This window comes from Sus scrofa, chromosome 10 (assembly GCF_054392235.1).
Source record: "Sus scrofa isolate SSC_HxYL_T2T_F1_AM1 chromosome 10, Sscrofa_HxYL_maternal_Yorkshire_Landrace_v2.0, whole genome shotgun sequence".
NCBI lineage: Eukaryota > Metazoa > Chordata > Mammalia > Artiodactyla > Suidae > Sus > Sus scrofa.
In genome coordinates this window covers 7,053,843-7,074,547 of record NC_139392.1, presented here as the reverse complement: position 1 = coordinate 7,074,547, position 20,705 = coordinate 7,053,843, and the positions used below count along the sequence as shown (strand labels likewise).

Genomic DNA, 20,705 nt, shown 5'->3' with positions numbered 1-20,705 from the left:
TTAACAATTATCCTTTTCCTATTAACTTTTGTTAATACAAAATCTGCAAACCTAGTCTTTCACAAAATGTGTTTATGAAACATCTCCTCACATAAAAATAGTTTGTTCCAGTTTAAATTGAGCTGCACATGTTGATTTGCCAAATCTAAATTCATTCTATCTAGGAGACCCAAACTACTCTGAATTTCTGAAACTACGTATATATTGGAAATAGGAACTAAGAGTCTATTAATCCAATCTGCAAACAGAAGCTGAAGAAAAAAAACTGAAACATAATAATTCCTCTCTTATAGAAGTTGACACTTTCCTGCAAGAAAACATATAAGCAAACATTTTTTGTTGTTGTTGTTGTTTGTCTTTTTGCCTTTTCTAGGGCTGCTCCCTCGGCATATGGAGGTTCCCAGGCTAGGGGTCTAATCCGAGCTGTAGGCCTACCCCAGAGCCACAGAAACGCGGGATCAGAGCCGCATCTGCAACCTACACAACAGCTCACGGCAACGCTGGATCCTCAACCCACTGAGCAAGGCCAGGGATCGAACCTGCAACTTCATGGTTCCCAGTTGGATTCGTTAAACACTGTGCCAGGGAACCCCCCCCTTTTTTTTTAATGGAAATGCTACAAGCGTGATACTTGAGAATTTCTCTTGAAGCATTTGAGTATCCTTGTTCCTATGGTTTTTCCTCTCTATCGGCTCTGGCATTGGACATTTACCCTAATGGGTCCTCTATATCCTTCGTGATCCATCCAGATGGCCCAAATAACAGCTGCTAATTTTCAAGAACAATTCCTCTATTCTCTATAAAGTCCAGACTCTCTTAACAGTGGCTGCGAATCCACCCTAAGCATTCACTGTGTCCACTTCCCAAACCCGCTGCACACTTCAGCAGAGAGCCTCTGGGCTGTAACCTACCTGAACGCTGAACAGCCGCCTGCTGCTAAAAGCCAATAAAACACTGCACCCTCCTTGCTCACGGTTGACGTCCCTCTGGAATTTTTCATGTTCGGTATTCTAGAATAAAAGTTTGTGCTCAGGCTGCTCTGGCTGATTTTCTTCCATGAGTGCTAGTGGCATAGTGTATTGTCAAGGTACAGTGTACAGACAGACATCTCATCCGGCCTTGAAGACTGGGGAGTCTGGCCAGGAGAGGCAATGTTTGAGGTCATCTTAAAGAGACTAGTTCTTCGATAGTAACTTACAATAACTTAGTATAAAGTAACTTGTAATAATAGTAACTTCGATAGTTACAATTGTGCTCAGTGTTTGTTTTGGGGAGGAGGATGCATGCTGAGTATTTTCAATGTTTTTATTAATTTAATTTTCACAAAAACTCTTTGAGGTACATTTTTCAGATAAACAAACTCAGACATTAGAATTTCAACTAACTTGTCCAAGGTCACATAAGCAGTAAAAAGTCAGAAGCATAGTCAACAGCAGAACCTTATCTCAATAGGATTTCTTGTGATGATTAAATAAGACAGTGCAATGGATACAGGAACGGCTCAACAAAATTCATTTATCCTTATAGTCGTATTATTATAAGAATTCTGTGATATCTTTTAATATCAATAAATTGATTCAAATATAGGATCTACATAATAAAGATGAAAGAATTCTGTTGTCTGTATTTCTGAAGCAGACTCCCTCTCTTCAGAAGGCGGTAGATTTAGCTAAATCCTACATTCTAAGTAATATTTAAAAATAACAGGCCGCACCAGAATAACATAACGTCAAAAGCATGTTCTCTGTCAGTATTAGCTCTAGGTAAATACTTTGAACTTCATGAGAGTCATTTTTCTTCTTTGCAGTATGGTGATAACAATAATACCAAATTCATTGGATCATCAAAAAAAACATCTGCAAAGCAATTAACACAGTTCCTACCTATAGCTAGTCCTCAGTAAGTACAAGTTTGGCAGTAGTTTAAGAAAAATAAAGTCTTCTTTCTTTTACGATATCACTTATACGTGGAATCTAAAATATGGCATAAATGAACCATACGTGGAATCTAAGATAGGGCACAAATGAACCTAACTACAAAACAAAACAAACTCAGGGACATAGAAAACAGACTAATGGTTGCTGAGGAGGAGGGGGAGGGAATGACATGGACAGGGAGTTTGAGATTGGCAGATACAAACTTACACTTAAAATGGATAAGCAATGAGGTCCTACTGTACAGCACAGGAAACTATATCAAACCTCCCGGGATAGAACACAGTGGAAGGTAATATGAGAAAAAGAATGTATATATATGTATATACACATATGTATAAGGTATGACTGGGTCACTTTGCTATACAGCAGAAATTGGGAAACACTTTAATCAACTAGACTTTAATAACAAGAAAAAGCAATGGTTGTAAATATTGTACCCATCTTTATATCGCATGTTCCAAGCATTATTTTCCATTTCAAGGAATTATTTCACAAAGCAAATATCTCCCTGAATACGTTCAACAGAAGAAGCTCCTGTTTATGCTCCCTAGCGAGGGGAATGCCTGTAAAGCAGTTCTACAAGTGTCTCTTATGCATCAGATCTTCTTGAGTTCCCAAGGAAAATACTTACAAAAGCACAGATAATGAAGGAAATTTGACACTATTCATTTCCAGACTTATCAAAACATTTGGCATCATCACTGTTTTTCTATGTCAAACACCAATTTTCTGGATGTAACATATGACTTCCGGGAGACTGGAAATCATCAACGGTGAAACAAAATGTATTAATTTTTTTTTCTTTTTGTCTTTTTTGTCTTTTCTAGACCACACCCGCGGCATATGGAGGTTTCCAGGCTAGGGGTCGAATCAGAGCTGTAGCCACCAGCCTACGCCACAGCCATAGCAATGCGGGATCCGAGCTGTGTCTGTGACCTACATCAGCTCACAGCAATGCCAGATCCCCAACCCACTGAACGAGGCTAGGGATCGAACTTGCAACCTCATGATTCCTAGTCAGATTCGTTAACCACTGAGCCATGACGGGAACTCCGTATGAAATGTTTTATATCCTAGATTATTCCATACTTTACTGAACTTAAATCACTATACACATGTCACATACAACAATAAAAACTGAAACAATTTACATACCCCAAAGAGAACATGGTTAAATGAATTCTAGGTATAATCATGAAATTAATGTTTTAAGGGATTAATGGCTTGTAGAAAGAAGTCGGTGGTGAATTTCATGTGGAAGGTAAGGAACAGAGAGGTGTCGTAAGAATTCCTAATTTATCAACTTGCGAACTAAATAGATTTGAGGTTAGAGATCAAGAGTTCTATGTGGGACACTGAAGTGTAGCTGAATAAATTACCCAGGAACTAGAGAAAAGATCTGGGCTGGGAAGAAAATGCATATCGTCGGCAGGTAGAGGACAACTAAATCCATAGGTATGGATGAGAAAATCCAGGAAACCAGGCATCAGCTCACCAAGAGAGGTCCAAAAAGGCTCGAATAACCTTAATTTATGGAAAAGTTGAAGAGTAAGCTATATTTATTTTGATTCACCGGGCCTGTTATCATTCACAAAATAAAATACATAACATTGCACTGAATATTCACATACAATTACTACAGGGTCTTTCCTCTGCTCTTGCCTGGCTTGAGTTTAATAGTTTCCCTCAAATGGGATCGGTAAATTATTGACATATATTAATACACGTTTCATATATGCTTTCTTCTTTCCCACCCATGGGCAGACGTTAGGAGATAAATAAATACATGCTACATTCCAAGGTCTCCAATTCTCCAGACCCCTCATACTGTTTGAAATTGCTTTTCTGGGGCTGGTTGCTTAAGTTTCCAACCTGCTGTTTTCTACGCGGACTCTTTGTGCTGAGCCCATGGACCAAAGCTTCACTTAAACTGTCCGCCTAATTTTCATTGCTGCCGTTTCCCCTAGACACTAATTTTCCAGAATAAATGATCTCATCTCTCCAAAGTGATTTCTATTATCCAAACGTCTATTTTTTAATCTTTCTGAAACTTAAAAAAAAAAAAGCTGAAGACAATGTATTGGGATTTAAAAATCACTCCTGAAGGCTGGGAGGAGAAAGGAAGGGGAGGGCAGGGTCCCTGTTGTCAGAGACACCCTCAAACCGTTCTGTACTCATTCTCCTAACTTAAGATGCAGTTGGTAGTTTATTAAAGAGCTACCGTGGGAAAGAAAGCGTTCCTCTGGTCCAGTATTCTGTGGAGCACAAGAACCTCATGCATCCATTCACTCTTTTTGCTGTTAATTCAATGTATCCACATCCAACACCAGTTGTCCCAGCCACAGTGGATACAAGGGTGACCATAATGGTTGCTGTCGCCAAGAAGCTTGTGGCAGGGGGGGGATAAATTGGGAGGATGGGATGAACATATACCTACTATTGCATATAAAATACAGAAGTAACAAGGGCCTCCTGTACAGCACAGGGAACGACACTCAATATTCTATTAATAACCCAAATGGGAAAAGAGAATGGATATATGCATAACTGATTCACCTGCTTGTACACCTGAAACTAATGCAACATCGTAGGTCAACTGTACTCCAATAAACTTCAAAAAAAAAAAGTGCAGTCAGGTCTCCTGTGAGACTTCCTGGAGCCACTGGCTCCCTCTGGCTGCCAGCGCCTGTGTTTCCACCAGGCCACTCATTCCTCTAAGTGTCTCCCCTTCCTCACTCCTTTCTTTCCATTTCACTTGCCAAGAAATCGCAGATATTCCGGAGGATTTCTAAGGGCCTTTCCCCTCCATGTATTTTGGGAGAAAAACTGCTAAAAAGCAGAGAATAAAGACTCATTGGGGAAATGTCATAAAAATACAAAATAGTATTTGTCTGCTTTGTTTTTTTCTTGTCATTTTGCTCTGTCAGTAACAAAGGTTTTATTTGTATTTTGTAAAAGAGGTAACCATTCATTGCACCTCATCTACTCATTGGGCTGATGACCTTTTTTATTTATATTTTTTTATAACACACTGAATTTCTAGCAACCTTGGTGCTTACTATGTGCTATTCAAACAAGAACTTATAATTAAACTGATTTAATTTTCATAACAAACACATTTTACAAAGAGGAAATTTAGAGCCAGATTATTATTTTTTAAATTGTTTTAAGATTTTTATTTTTTCTATTACAGTTGATTTACAATGTTCTGGCAATTTCTGCTATGCAGCATAGGGATCCAGTTATACATATATATATATATATATGCATATATATATTTTTTTCTTTTTCTCACATTATCCTCCATCATGTTCCATCACAAGTGACTAGATGTAGTTCCCTGTGCTGTGCAGCAGGATCTCATTGCTTGTCCACTCCAAATGCAGTGGGGCCAGATGATATTGCCCCACTCACACAACTAGTGGTGGTGATAAGATCAGGATTCAACGCCTGTCCTCTGGCACCAGTGACTCAGATGTGAACCACTGTCTACTGTTGCAAAAGCAACCACAGCCAATAAAATTTGATGATCAGCTAGCAGGGTGGTCTCAGGTGAGGCTAAACTTCATTTCAGAGTAAATTATAGCCAACATTTCCAATGTGTTTCTCAGAACACAGTCCCATGGGCTATTAACAGGTATTACAGGGGGAAAAGGAGTGCCTTGTCAAATACGTTTAAAAAACACAGGATTAATGAGTACTAAACAGTTGTTTTCAGGTTTTTTAACACCTTTAAATGCACTGTGATTCTAGTGGTAGAATCTTTATGCACTGTTTTCCAGATACATTTGATGATGAAACACACTTTTGGAAGAACACATATTTAGTAAGAATTCAGGCACCCATTTTCAAAAACTCTGATATAAACTGTTCCTCCCTCCCTGATAAGGAGATCTCAAGAAACGACTGCTTTTTCCTGGGATAAATACTCTTTTAAATCACTTCCTCACGTCAGGAGGATGTGGTTGGCATGATTACAAATAAAACTGTACTTCTCGTGTTTCCTAACTTATCGTCCCAGGAAATACCAAGAGTGTCGTGTCTTTGTTAGGTAACAACCACGCTGCTATAACATACAGACTCTAATACCTCAGTTAAAATAAAAGGACTTCTTGCTGATATCAGAGTTCAATGCATCGCTGCAATGGGCAGACAGCTCCTTCCAGGGGTCATTCAGATGCCAGGCTTCTCCCATCTGAGGTCACATCAGATTTAACTGCAGCTTGGGAAACGCAAAGTGTGAAGAATGAATACCACGGTCTCTTAAAGGCTGGCCTGAAAATAACTTATGGTCATATTTCATTGGCAAAAAAACAAACACACAGGCTCCTAGGAGAAAGAAAGCTGGAGATAAACTGCTTAGGGGGCAACTATTCAGGGATAGTTTTATAATATGTAAGCAGAAATGCAAAACTGGTGAAGTGTTAGTCATTTCTGCCACAAGGATTGCAAATATTGGCCAATACTGCTTTAATTTCTTTTTCTTTCTTTTTGTTTTTTTTTGTTTGTTTGTTTTTTGTTTTTGTTTTTTTTTTTTGTCTTTTTAGGGCCGTACCTATGACATATGGAAGTTCCCAGGCTAGGGGTCAAATCACAGCTGCAGATGCCAGTGTATACCACAGCCACAACAATGGCAGATCTAAGTCACAACTGTGACTTACACCAGAGCTCATGGCCATGCTGGATCCTTAACCCACTGAGCAAGGCCAGGGATCAAACCCAAGTCCTCATGGATGCTAGTTAGGATCATTACCACTGAGCTATGATGGGAACTCCCTATTTACTGATTGATTGATTGGCTTAAAGGCCACACCCACGGCACATGGAAGTTCCCAGGCTAGGGGTCAAATCGGAGCTACAGCTGCCAGCCTACACTGCAGCCACAGCAATCCCAGACCTGAGCCGCATCTGTGACCTACACCACAGCTCACAGCAACATCAGACTGCTGACCCACTGAGCGAGGCCAGCGATCAAACCTGCATACTCATGGATACTGGTGGGATTCGTTTCTGCTGTGCCATGACAGGAACTCCAAGGGAACTCCCAATTTCTACACCCCATGCTGAACACGCAAGGTTCCCCAGGTGGTGCAGCCATTCACAAAATTGATTCACTAAAATTTCCACATTCTTGTCACGTATAAGATGACCAGTCATTATCATTACCATGGTACCTTTGTCAACGATGAATTGCCAGAAGAGCTCCATGAACAGCATTTTCAGTGTGTGTATATATACAATCATTTCCTGTTATATTTATATTTAATCTATATTTCTTCCCTCAACTTTCTTTATTCTTTCACACTTACTTTTCATTCTTTAGACTGGTAAAACTCTATTCCTTAGGGCTAATGATAAAACCAAATTCATAAATGTCATGGCAGAATTCACCAGGCATACATAACTGGTTACTGGTTGGCACAGAGCAGCACTTAGAAAGAACAGGGAAGAGATTATACCAGTATTATGAAGTCAAGGGCAACAGAGGAGATTAAGAAATGGCCAGGGCTGCCTCAGCCACACCTTCCCCAAGAAAATTCAATCTAAAAAGGAAGATTCGAGCCCTAGATAAATAGCTGAAATGAGAGATCAACATAATCAAAGTAAATCCCCCGTCAACTTTTTAGACACGGCTGGTTCTGTCTTCCTCCAAGGGAGGGCGCTGTGGGGTTAGCTCAGGCCAGGGGTCCTACTTACTTTAATGACATCGCTATACAAGCACCTTGCCTAGTGCTTACGAACAAGTGAATGGATGGATACAGTGAACTTGAGCATTCAGTTAGCAAACAGAACGCACAACCAAGAATCTAGAAAAAGTCACAATCACTGTCTCAGGGAGGAAGGTAATTAGCCTGATGCCCCAGTGTCCCAATATCTGATTCAACAGCATTTATAACCCAGCTTCCTGTAACTGGTCTTCATCTCACAGTGTCTCTGACTCAAGTAACAGTGGAGCCATATTTATCTTATTCAAAGTTTTATCCATAAAATCTGTTTTTAGCACAGACAACCTGTTTCTTAAATAAATAAATTCTGCCTTGAGGGGAAAGGTCCCCACCCCAGGCCTAGGACTGGGATTCAGTTCTGTTCTCTGGAACAGTGTTTGGATGAGCTTCTAGTCTTGAAACGGAGGTAACACCAAAACGGAAAGAAGGGGGAAGGTAGGTTTAAGGAGGAGACTCTGAAAAACTGTTGTGCGTCAGCAGCAAAGGAATACAGATCCCAGACTTACGAGCAATTGCCAAAACCCAGGACCCTGTTCAAGGATCACAGTGGCCTCAGAGGCTGCTTGGTGCTCTGGCCAAGATGTAAAGCTGAGACCACTGAAATGCTCAACAGTTCAAGTCAACATTCATCATGATATCTGAGAATGGAGCTGAGCCCGAACATGGGTATCAAATAGCTTTTACCTAGGAGACTTACATTTTAAATGCTATGAAGAGATACAGATCATGCCCCAAAGTACTAAGTCACTTAAATTATTTTTAATCTATATCCCAGCTAGTTGACAAATTTTATTTTTGGAGTGTCATTTTCGTTCAGAACACATTCTCTCTCCAGATGCTTGTGCTGATGCACGTGGTGAAGGTGAAGAGTAAACATGCGTCCATGGGGCTTTAAGCAAACTATAAATTGTGATGCAAGTCTAGAAATGCAAAGGAGTAAAATATAAATCTTAATTAAAAATTACATGAAATGTAACAAAGACGGTAACTCACAGATTTCCTTCTCATGAAATTACTGATCAAGACTGGTCTTTGAAAAAAAAAAAAAAACTTATGATTGTCAGAGAGGGAAGGTGGGGGGAAGAGACGGATTGGGAGTTTGGGACTGGCCTCTGCACATAGTGGTACGTGGAATGGACGGTCAATGGGGACGTGCTGCATAGCACAGGGAACTGGACCCAATATTCTGTGATAGGCTAGATGGGAAAATAATCTGAAAAGGAAGATCTGTGTATGCATGTAACTGAATCATTTTGCTGTACAGCAGAAATTAACACACCACTGTAAATCAACTATACATCAAGAAAAATGTCTTTAAATGCAAAACAAACAAACAAGACTGGTCTGGAGAAGGTGGACAGTTTTGCCACGTCCATAGTCTGGAGACAATAGGTACATCAACAGTCCAGGTCAGAGGGTGTGGCTTAGAAATGATATGCCCCACATGTCTGCTCTCAAGCTAAACTAGTGTCTCAATGTTTACTCTTCCAAGACTTTTATATTAGAAGGGATGCAGGAGAAGACGAGGGAGAACACATCAAGGCAGAAAAGTCACTACGATACTGGCCGAGTTACTGAACATTCAAGAGCTTCCAAATTCTCATTAAATCGGATAGTTGTGGTTTTGAGGTCGCCTGATGAATAGTCCATCTTTCCTCCCCTTAGTTCTGAATACACTAGTATATTTAAAATACTGCTTTAGTACCATGAGAAGCCTTGTAAGACACTACAGGACTAGTTCTCTTTGCCAAGTGACTTTGCTAAAGCTGACGTCCAGAAGTAGGCAGAGTGAAGCCAGGAATCACAGACTACGCTCAACTAAGGGAATAATACTTGCTTCCTGCAGGCAGGTAGCTTTTCTCTTAGCATCGGTTGACATTATAAGAATTCACATCATACTAAATTTCCAAATCTCATTTTGTATCTCTAGTGCACATTTTTATTGTCTCAAATGCCAACTGCTCTGCATAGGGATTTTTAATTAATAAAGTTATTTCATGACCATTGTATCTTTTTGTAGTAGCACAGACGATTATACCCAAGATGTAAATCCACATGTACTATCCCACCTAAAACTTTGATAATTGCATATGCTTATTTCATAATTGTACTTTTGTTAATGAGGTATTTATCATCTTTTTTTTTTTTTACTTTGTCCTTGGCTAATGAAATTTAATAGTTGCTGAGGCATCATAGTATCATTAGCCTTGCTAGATCACTGCCTTATTGATGAAAACACCTTAGGACAAGGTCTCCATAACTCTACCTCACTGGACACCTACAGAATAGGTCTGCCTTTTTCCAAATTCCAATACACAGCAGATTGCTTTATAACACGTCTCCTGCCTGTATCTCATTAAGGTTAAGTATTCTTTTACAACAAGCCAATTTTACCACACATTTTGGCTTATGCTGTATCACAGGTAACTCTGCTGTTGGGCAGTGAGTGTTTTCTGCTCTTGCAGTACAGTTGGTCTTTTCTTAAGATCCCTTGCGTTGAAAAGAGAAATGCGACAAATCTGTCTTGGCCTCAGCCATCAGGTATTGATGTATTTGTTCTCTCTTTGTTCATTTTCTGCAAGTCCAAATAGTTTAAGTACTGAAAGCTCTCAAAGTAGTGACCTGAAATATTAACAGGTTATATTACCTCATTAAGTAAAAGAAACTGCTCTTACTCATAGTCTGTAGATGCTGACATTGCATTTATCCAAAAATTTATTAATGTTTGAATAGAAGTGTAGTTGGAAAGATATTCTGTACTTCCAGAGTGAGGATTCTTTAACTTTTCATGGGTTATCACAATTTCACCCATAAGTTATTACCTTTTCCTTGAAACATAAGGATTAATGATACTAAAATGATACATTTTAATACAATCAAGTTAGACTTCTTTCTGACTTCCTCAGATATTGATGATCTGGCACTTTTTTTTTTTTTCTCCAGAAATAGCACAAGTTCATTTGAAGGAGAAAGACAACCCTTAAATAACAAGGCAATTATTATTTTAATAAATAGCAGTATTATGTTTTAAATTAATCTTCAAAAGTCCCTGAAGCTAAAATTTCAAAAGTCATTAATCAATTAAGCACAAAAATACATGGTCTTTCAAAGCAATCTGTCTCCTGAAGGTTGGTCAAACTGCTTCCTGGGAATGAAAACTTGGCACTTTTTCTTCACTGCCATTGAGTAGTTTTATTTTTCTAATAAGTGTAATTGCCCAATATGTAAAAATAACCTGATAGTGCAAATATGAACATTCACATGTATTTAAATGCTTTTACTTTAATCAGAACAAAATAGTGTAAAAATTGCTTTTGCTTCTCAACAGAAGAACAAGATGGTAAAAAAAAAAAGCCTTTCTTCCTAAAATCATAGCTCATCAGAAAATGTCTTTTGAAATCAGAGCAGAGAGCCTGGAACATGCCCCTCCTGTCTGAAGGATATGGGCCACACTGGTCACTTTGACCCAGAGAAGCAGCCTTGGTTTCCAATCCAGGTGCAAAGCTTGAGACAGGGCCTTTCCAGACACATCATATGTTTAACCTCCAGGAACATCAACTATTGAGTCTGAACCTCAGCTCTGCCAGTAATCTGATAATGATATTCTCATTAGAGACTGGCACACCAATAATGGGACACCACTCATGTCGCACAGCTTGTCACCTTTTTGCTATTTTCTTAACAATGGTTTCCTCTCATCTGATACTCAATCCAGAGTTAATCCCTGCTTTCCAAGAATCTCACTTTAGAGCTAGTCATGGTAAATCCAAACCCTAAAAAAATTTCTCTCCCTTCTTGCTGAGATACACAATCCAGAGTTTCCAATGGTGTATTCTCTTATTCTCTCTCACTGCAGAAAGTTATAAATCTATTAGATTTCGTTCCACTGCAGATATGTTCCTCGTGATCTTTATCTGTTGGACTTGGTCAAAATTCTTTTTTTTTTTTTTTTTTTTTGTCTTTCTGCTATTTCTTGGGCCACTCCCACAGCATATGGAGGTTCCCAGGCTAGGGGTCAGATTGGAGCTGTAGCCTCCGGCCTACACCAGAGCCACAGCAACGTGGGATCCGAGCCGCGTCTGCAAGCTACACCATAGCTCACGGCAATGCCAGATCCTTAACCCACTGAGCAAGGGCAGGGACCGAACCTGCAACCTCATGGTTCCTAGTCGGATTCGTTAACCACTGCACCATGACGGGAACTCCATCTGTCAAAATTCTTAAGGGACCTCTGCAGCTCACAAAACGCTACTAAAACTGTATGTAACAAATACAGTTGACTCTTGAACAACAAGGGTTTGAACTACAAGGGTCTGCTTATATGTGGGGTTTTGTTTGTTTTTTTTTTGTTTGTTTTAGTAGTAAATATTACAGTACAACATGATCCAAAGGTGGTTGAATCCACAGATTCAGAACCCTGGATAGGGAGAGCCAACTATAAAATTGTACTCAAACTTTCAACTACGTGAAGGGTCAGCATCCGTTACCCCTGAATCAAGGGTCAACTGTATTTAGGAATAAAGGAGTTAAAAAAAATTAAATTTAAAAAAAGGAAAAAAAAAAGAAAGGAGTAATTCAACAGAAATGAAATGCAATGAAGGGAATGCGTACACATGATAAATATCAAATTCAGTCTCATCTTTAGAAATGAATCAAGGATCATGAGATGCTACAAAGTAGAATGCTGAATACTGTTGTTTTTCTGCCTCCCCCAAACTATTTAATACATGTTTCTCCACTTTGCTATTTCTATGCCTTTAAATTTTTTTTTAATATACCACATGAAATTGCGGCCCTCAGGCAGTGCATTTTTGCTCCAAATAACTTTCCCAACCTTCTTCATGTTCATCACCTTCTTCTTCCTTTTTTTTAATGGCTGTACCTGTGGCATATGGAAGATCCTGAGCCAGGGGCTGAATTGGAGCTGCAGCTGCAACCTACGCTACAGCCATGGCAACACTGGATCTGAGCTGCATCTGTGACCTACACAGCGGCTTGTGGCAATGGTGGGCCCTTAACCCACTGAGAGAGGCCAGGGATGGAACTGCATCCTCATAGAGACAATGCTGGGTCCTTAACTTGCTGAGCCACACTGGGAACTGCATCTCTTTATGTTCCACTATGCCTACAATTACATTATTCTTCCAGAATATTCCTCTTAACATAAATTAGTTGATGTTTCAATGTAGAGCATTTTAAGTGTCTCAGAACTGAGAACCTGAATCATTTTCAGAGTTACTCAATGGACAGCAAGAAGTTATCATTTCAGGCATATTTCAGGTAAGAGAGGTTTTAAACACTTTCCAATATTCCTTGGAAAGAATATGTGCAAATATGGAGGCAAGAAGCAGCTTGTCACTTGTGTTGCTGAAATGTGGTGTGCAGGGAAGAATAAATGGTGAGTACATTAGATAAAACTAGGGAGCAAGCCTAAGAACTTGACTCTCAGGCACAGAAAAATTCTGCTCCTATCTGTAATGTAGAGGAAGATGTCTATTTTTATGCTGCTGCAATGAGCAGAAACATGACTAATAGATGGCAGTTACAGGTGACTTTCTGTTCACTATAAGAAATATTTTTCTAATAACTAAAACAGTCCAGAAATATGATGAGCCAATTAGGCCGAGTGCCTCTTACTTCCTGTAACTTCCTAGAAGGAACTAAGTAGATAATAAATGCCTATGACTCAGAAATGTCTTACAAATAAGTTCTCTTTTCAATTCTATGATTCTATGATGTTCTCTGTTGGGATTCTAATACACTAATTACAGTGTGTGTTAAGATAGCTAAAATTGTGCTACCTTCACTAAGCAATGAAATAACACATAACAGAAGCACTTTAGAGTTACACAAAATAGTGACCTCTGCCTTGCCATGGTGGTAGGACTATAGGAAAAAAGATATAAGATCTGATATACTTTTCATTTTTTTAAGTTAATTTATTTATTTTCAGGGCCACAACTGTGGAGCATATGGAGGTTCCCGGGGTAGGGGTCGAATTGGAGCTGCAGCGGCTGGCCTACACCACAGCCACAGCAATGCAGGATCCAAGCCGTGTCTATGACCTACACCACAGCTCATAGAAACGCTGGATCCTTAACCCACTGAACGAGGTCAGGAATCAAACCTACGTCCTCATGGCTACTAGTCATGTTCTTAACCTGCTGAGCCACAACCGGAATTTCCCAACATAGTTTTGAGATGGGATACTGCATCCCATGGTAGAAGTCTTACTTTGCACAGGACCATAGAAAAAGGATAAACTAGGTTAGTTATATCATAATAATATGTGATAATAGCAACTCTATCATAATCCAATCACAGACCAATTAATCTATAGTATCATCCAGAAGAAACATTTTGAAAGCCTACTAGGAACAGGGCACTCCAAGATATTTTACATATACCATCTCTAATCCACCAACCAACCCAAAAAACAAATATTATCCTCTTTTTACAGATTACAAAGCCGAACTTCAAAAAATCAGGCTCATCAGAGCTAATAAATGGCCTATTGAGAACTATGTCTGCCTCCCAGCCCTATGGCATACTCACATAGTACACAAACCACTTAAAAAGCGTTACTTAATTTTTTAAGACATTAATATATTTACCACGGTAAAATGCTAGGATTAGCCTCATACTGGCATAAAGAAAGAGAATCATCAATTTGTTTAATACTCTTTATTCCAGTTACAAAGTGAGAACATACTAAACTCTAAATTCAATAATTCAAAGGCAAATTGCCCAAAGTCTGTGTTCAAAAATAAATATCAACAAGAACACTGGAAAAAAAGAGGTATAAATTAATAAAAATTGAAAAACAAAAAATAATATCGTTTAGTTCATTTGATTGAAAGAACTTTCACATCTGACAAAATTGGAATAAATATGTTAAAAATCTCTGATCATTTTAAGATATACTAGCAAGGCAACTGCTATCCCTTCCACTTTTGTAAGCAGTGTGTAGTCCACTGTCTTTAATAATCACAACTTGTGTTATCATCCTGTCCTAAATTCTCCAATTAGCATCCTCTTTTGTGACTCCTCTGAAGAGTGTGAATATCTTATAATTTTACTTTTCAGATATTAAAAGGATATATCTTGGATTTCACTGTAATTTTGCCCCATACCACTTCCCAGTATGACTAAACAATTTAGATATTTTATAAGAAAAATGTTAACAGTAAAATGTAAATGATGAGATAGAGCTGATTTACCAAGTGCTATATATTATTGCAGAAATAAGTGTTATTGTAAGTGGTGTATATATATGTGTGTGTATACAAATATACATATACATACACACACACACATATATATAAACATAGGCACAACAGCATTATTTTCTGAGAGTTAAGTGCTTTCTGTTCCTGCTCAGGAATCAAAGATAAACACAGAATATACAATGTACACTCATTAGAAATAGCCAAGCAAATAAAAGGATCCAGCAGCATCCTGAAATGGCTGTTATTTTATAAAAGAAAATGCGTATGTGTAGAACCACTCACATATACACACATATTCATTTACACACACACACACACACCCCCACTTCTATAGCTGAATCCCTGATGACGGGCCATCTAAGCTCTATATTTTCACACATGCCTTTGTCCAAACTAGAAACGCCTTCCTGTCATCTTCTTCCAGGAGCACGTGCACTCCTGTTCCAAGATCCAAGTCCAAAGTGTTCTACAGTATATTTCTTCCCTGTTACTTTACTGGGTCTACCTTGGGGCAGAATTAATTACCACATGCTTTCCTTAACAAACTAATTACATATACACCTAATATATGTAAACTGTATGATTATAATTATTATGTAATTGTACAGTCTATAATTGTCTGTTCATTCAGATTTTGAATGTTATACACAGAACCTTCACGCAGTAAAGCAATGATCCAATACCACCTTCTACAATGTCTTCAACATTTGAAGGGTAAGGACCACAATTCCTATTGTGTATACAGCATTTTTCATAGTCCAAGACATCAAAAATACATTTTTCTTCACAAATACGTCTTTTAAAAAACCCACTGACTAAAGTACAACTTGGGCCAATGGAGTTTTTTAAACGTCGGATGAATCGCAAACATATTTATGTGTACCTGAATAATGCTTAATATTTTTAACCATGCTTTCACAGATTTAGAATATCGGGATTCTTTGATTGTACACGACACAGTTAAGGTGGTAAAACCCAAAGTGGTATTTCCCAGAGGCCCTTGCAGCTCGAATTCAGCACGTGATCTAGGTCTCACCAGGCAGAGGCACTCATGCAGCAGTGTGAGACGTGAGGGGATGGCTCCAAGCAGGGAGACTAGATCATCTGAAAAGCACGAACAATCTAGGACTCCAGCTCCTCTCAGTGAAGTTCACAGCCTCTACTCCCTGCTGTCAGGGCAACTGAGCCACAGCAGCCTTAGGAGACGGCTGCAAATCACCTCCGGATGCTGTTTCTAGCCGGGTAACAGTCAAACCTTTAGCAAGAATTTCAGAACTACAGGATATCTTCCGGTTAAATCCTACACTGTTCCAACTGGCTATGTTACACTTGCATGTTCTGGAAAGAATCTTGAAAGACAATCTATGAAAAGAAAACTGCTCAATTATTTGCACCAGGAGACACAGATATTTTTCCAGATGGTGGTAGGCTGGTCCTCTGGTTTCGTACACTCAGGAGCTGGGATGGCCATTACTGGATCACGTTCAGGGTGAGTTTCCGGGGAAGGTGTGCAAGATAAAGACAGGAACAAATGAACAGAGGAATAGAGAAAGAGGCAAAAATATAAGAGAAGCGGAGAGTAATCCAAGAGACAAAGAGTAAAACATTTGCCTTTCTTTCACATTCTAGTTTCCACAGAGCAAGTTGTATCATTTGTCTGCAGGTATTCAAAATGTAATAGAATAATATGTCCTATGATACCTTAACAATTCATTTCCATTTTCTCAAGCGAGCTACATTATCTATGACTTTACAACCCAAAGAACATGGACTAAACTACACCATTTTTTATACCGTTCGGACTCATTATATAAAAGCGGAAACTTAGATGGTATCTTCCTAACAATGTTACTATACCTTAGAATTTAACTCTAATGTACAAACTGTGAATATAAACAACACTTTTATTGTTTCCGATAATGAGGAGAGAATCTCTTTCTCGGAGTTTTTATGCATTTTAATTCCAACAGCATAGAAAAATTTCTCTAAACAGAGAAATGTTTATTTTTTTGAATGCTGTATATTCTGTGTCTTAGCTCAAGGCAAATGAGTAGTGCCATTAGGAAGCATTAGGAAAAATACCTCACAAATTTTAAATGCCTTGCTTGTTAAAAGAAAAGTAGGGGCAGAAACAGAACGAGAAACCAGGCATCAAGATATAATGATGGAGTAAATTGTGATATATATTCATTACAAGATTTTGCAGAGAGCCACAGAAATGAACGGTGGCAATGGCATGGATGAATCTTAGCAATGTAATGCTGACATCATAAATGCACAGAGTATGATCAATTTGCATAATGCTCAAAAAAAGGCAAAATTAAACCACATTGTCTGGGGGGAGAATATAAAGACGCAGCAAAACTATAAAGATGTAAGGAAATTATTCTCATCAGTACTAGCATATACGACTTCTGGCAAGGAGGAATGATACATAGTCAAAAGAGGACAGGGCTGAAGCTTCTGGCAGCTGACAACTTTCCACTTCTAGGCTGGCTGATCCCTGGATATTTACAAGAACATTTGCCTTAGAAGTATTTATCCAACTGCAGATGCATGTTTTCTGCTATTTTCTGTATTTCTTTTAAATATGAATTAAAAGGGCTTTTAAAAAAAGAGAATCCCAAAGAATTTGATTTCTTTGAGGCCAAGATGTCTCAGAGATGTTACAGCTGAGAGTGAAGATTGTGAAATGAATTATTTTAACCAAAACTGTAAGTACAGAGGGTTCTGATTTCAATGTTTGTTTTTAAAAGTCTAGGTATCCTTTTAACCCACCTCCCCCGCCCTGCGCCCTGAGACAGGTCCTCTAGGTTCCCCAACCCCTGCCCCAGGGAGAGCTCTGCTGCACACAGGCTTTCAGCAGCAATATCTACAGCAGCCCTTCCAGTGTCTGTCTCTCCCTGCTCTCCCACAGGCAGCTCCCGAGTTTCCACTTCTCCCTACTTCATCCAGTCACAGGATAGGGCCCCTTCCCTCGGCTGAGGCCTCAGGAGAGACAAAGAAAATTCTCCTGAAAGTTAACTCTCCTATACTGCTGGTTGGAAAGTGGGTTGGTTCAACCACCTGTGGAGAGCAGTGTGGAGGCGCCTTCAAAACTAAGTGTATGGCGTTCCCGTCGTGGTGCAGGGGAAACAAATCTGACCAGCATCCGTGAGGACGCAGGGTCGATCCCTGGCCGGTGGGTTAAGGATCCGGCGCTGCCCTGAGCTGTGATGTAGGACGCCGACGAAGCTCAGATCCTGTGTGGCTGTGGCTGTGGAGTAGACGGGCAGCTGTAGCTCCAATTCGACCCCTAGCCTGGGAACATCCATATTCATGGGGTGCAGGTCTAAAAAGACAAAAATGAAACCTAAATAAAGCACTGCCACATTGATCCAGCAACCGCACTCCTGTGTCCCAGCAGGTCACCTCTCTTTCTCAGCCTCTTCGGTGTTCTAGTTGTATTGTTGTATTTCACGGGATGGAAGGAGTGCAAATATCTTGGCGGCAACAAACTGAACTGAAAGTCTAACTAAAAACCTGAGATGGGTCCTTACTCTTTTCACTCGTGTGTGACTATGACGCTTAAACAAACGCTCAACGTTTGAGTAACTCAATGAACATCAGAGCCAATAAGTGGTGGAAGCAGAATTCAAAACCCAGGTTCCCTCCTCCTTCACAGCCTGAGCTGTTTACGGCTGTACAGCAAGGCCGCCAGGGACTGCAAGTCAAGGAGGTACATTCATCTTCATCAGCATCACTAGCACATTTAAAAGCTTGTTTTGTCCATCGACAGATGATTGGATTCGGAAGATGTGGTATATATACACAATGATCCAGCAACCACACTCCTGTGGAATACTAGTCAGCCATAAAAAAGAATGACCTCATGCCATTTGCAGCAACATGGATGGAACGAGAGAATCTCATACTGAGTGAAATGAGCCAGAAAGACAAAGACAAATACCATATGATATCACTTATAACTGGAATCTAATATCCAGCACAAATGAACATCTCCTCAGAAAAGAAAATCATGGACTTGGAGAAGAGACTTGTGGCTGCCTGATGGGAGGGGGAGGGAGTGGGAGGGATCGGGAGCTTGGGCTTATCAGACACAACCTAGAATAGATTTACAAGGAGATCCTGCTGAATAGCATTGAGAACTTTGTCTAGATACTCATGTTGCAACAGAACAAAGGGTGGGGGAAAAATGTAATTGTAATGTATACATGTAAGGATAACCTGACCCCCTTGCTGTACAGTGGGAAAATTTAAAAAAAAATTATATATATAAAAAAGAAATAAAAAAATAAAAAATAAAAGCTTGTTTTGGTCCCTGTGACATCCCAGGTGCACATAATGGAAAGGCGCAGTGGTTAAAGTGGGATAAAGAAAGATTACAGCACCTTGATCTACGTGAATAAAGCCATGTGTAAACTACCCAGTAAACTTAAAAGAAGAGCTTACATATACCTGTGCTGCATAAGGAGCCATTGTGGTTAGTTAAGACTTGGAGAGTTCCCACTGGGGCTCAGTGATAACAAACCAGACTCATATCCATGATGATGCTGATTCCACCCCTGGCCCCACTCAGTGGGTTTAAGGATCCAGCAGCATTGCAGTGAGCTATGGTGTAGGTCTCAGTTGCAGCTTGGATCTGGCATTGCTGTGGTTGTGTTGTAGGCTGGGGGCTACAGCTCTGCTTTGACCTCTAGACCCCTACCCTGGGAACTTCCATGGGCCACAGGTGTTCCCCAACCACCCCCCCCCAAAAAAAAGAGAAAAAAGAAAGAAATCTGAGTGTCATCCTAGTCTCAGCCTTTTCCAGCCCCCCCACAGCTCACCAACCCACAGCAGGTGAGCTTGTGAATTCCTCTCCTAACCTCTGCAGACCCTCTCAATCTCCACACTCACCGAAGAATCCAGGAGATACCCCGTCCAGCTGGATTCCTGCAACTCCCTACGGGTTCTCCTTTTGCTCTGCTTTCCTGGTCCCTACCAACTGGCTCTCCACACCGGGGTTCTTCCTAAACACGCAAGCTGGCCCTGATTCCAGGCTTCTCTTCTGGCATTTCGACCCCACTGCTCTACTCCCTCCCTCTCAGGCTCCCTGAAGCATCCTGCACCATTTCTGAAATCAGCCCTTCACAGTCTGGGCTCCGGGCCTTGACACATGCTGGGGGACCCCTCTGCATCTTCCCTCAAGGCCTAATGCTTATAAAACAATGGCCTGTTTACTTAGGCCTCTGCCAGGGGCCCATCTCTTTTCTTACTCATCTTCTTAATGGTAAGAACATTCAGTGAATGTCTGAATTGAATAAAACAGGGAGCATTTTCTCTATGCCGAAAAAACGAGGATTTTAGTCCAGCCCTCAGGTCATTAAAGGAGTAAGTGGTTCCATAATACAGGTAATGATTCATTTTAAAATGCTACTGTACACGTCTGTTTTTATAGATAAAAATACTAAAAGTTTTTATGAATTTTTGCTTTGAATGTTTCTATGTTTAAAGAAGCTCCGGGCCTCTTATTCAAACCACCCAAGTGTCAATCATTTTGAAAAGGGCAACCTGAATATGAAAAATATATATATAAATGTCAAAATGATAACTGTTTCACCAATAGGGCTCTAGATTTAAATCATTCATCACCACCAAGCGAAAAAAAAAAAAAATCAATGGAAGGAAAGTTTTTATGACTTTCTATTTTTATAAAACTACCAAAAAGCATAATAAACACATAGAGGTATGGTGTGTTTTCAAAAGAGGAAAAGATTTGAAACAGTAGTAATAAAGAGAATAACTAGCAAGTTTCCTTCCCTGACTGCAGT

At 39.7% G+C, this 20,705-nt stretch overlaps 1 protein-coding gene across 4 annotated transcripts in view; it reads right to left on the bottom strand.

Annotated features, from left to right (window-relative positions):
• Positions 1 to 20,705, bottom strand: part of LOC146398773 (uncharacterized) — a 765,729-nt gene that overhangs the window by 76,904 nt on the left and 668,120 nt on the right. For 2 of the 4 annotated variants that reach the window (XR_014817272.1, XM_084979044.1), the window contains one exon: positions 2,731 to 6,159. The exons of the other annotated variants lie outside the window; for them this stretch is intronic. The gene's annotated coding sequence lies outside the window, so the exon portion shown is untranslated. Of the gene's footprint in view, positions 1 to 2,730; positions 6,160 to 20,705 lie in introns of those variants that run through there. 4 annotated transcript variants of the gene reach the window in all.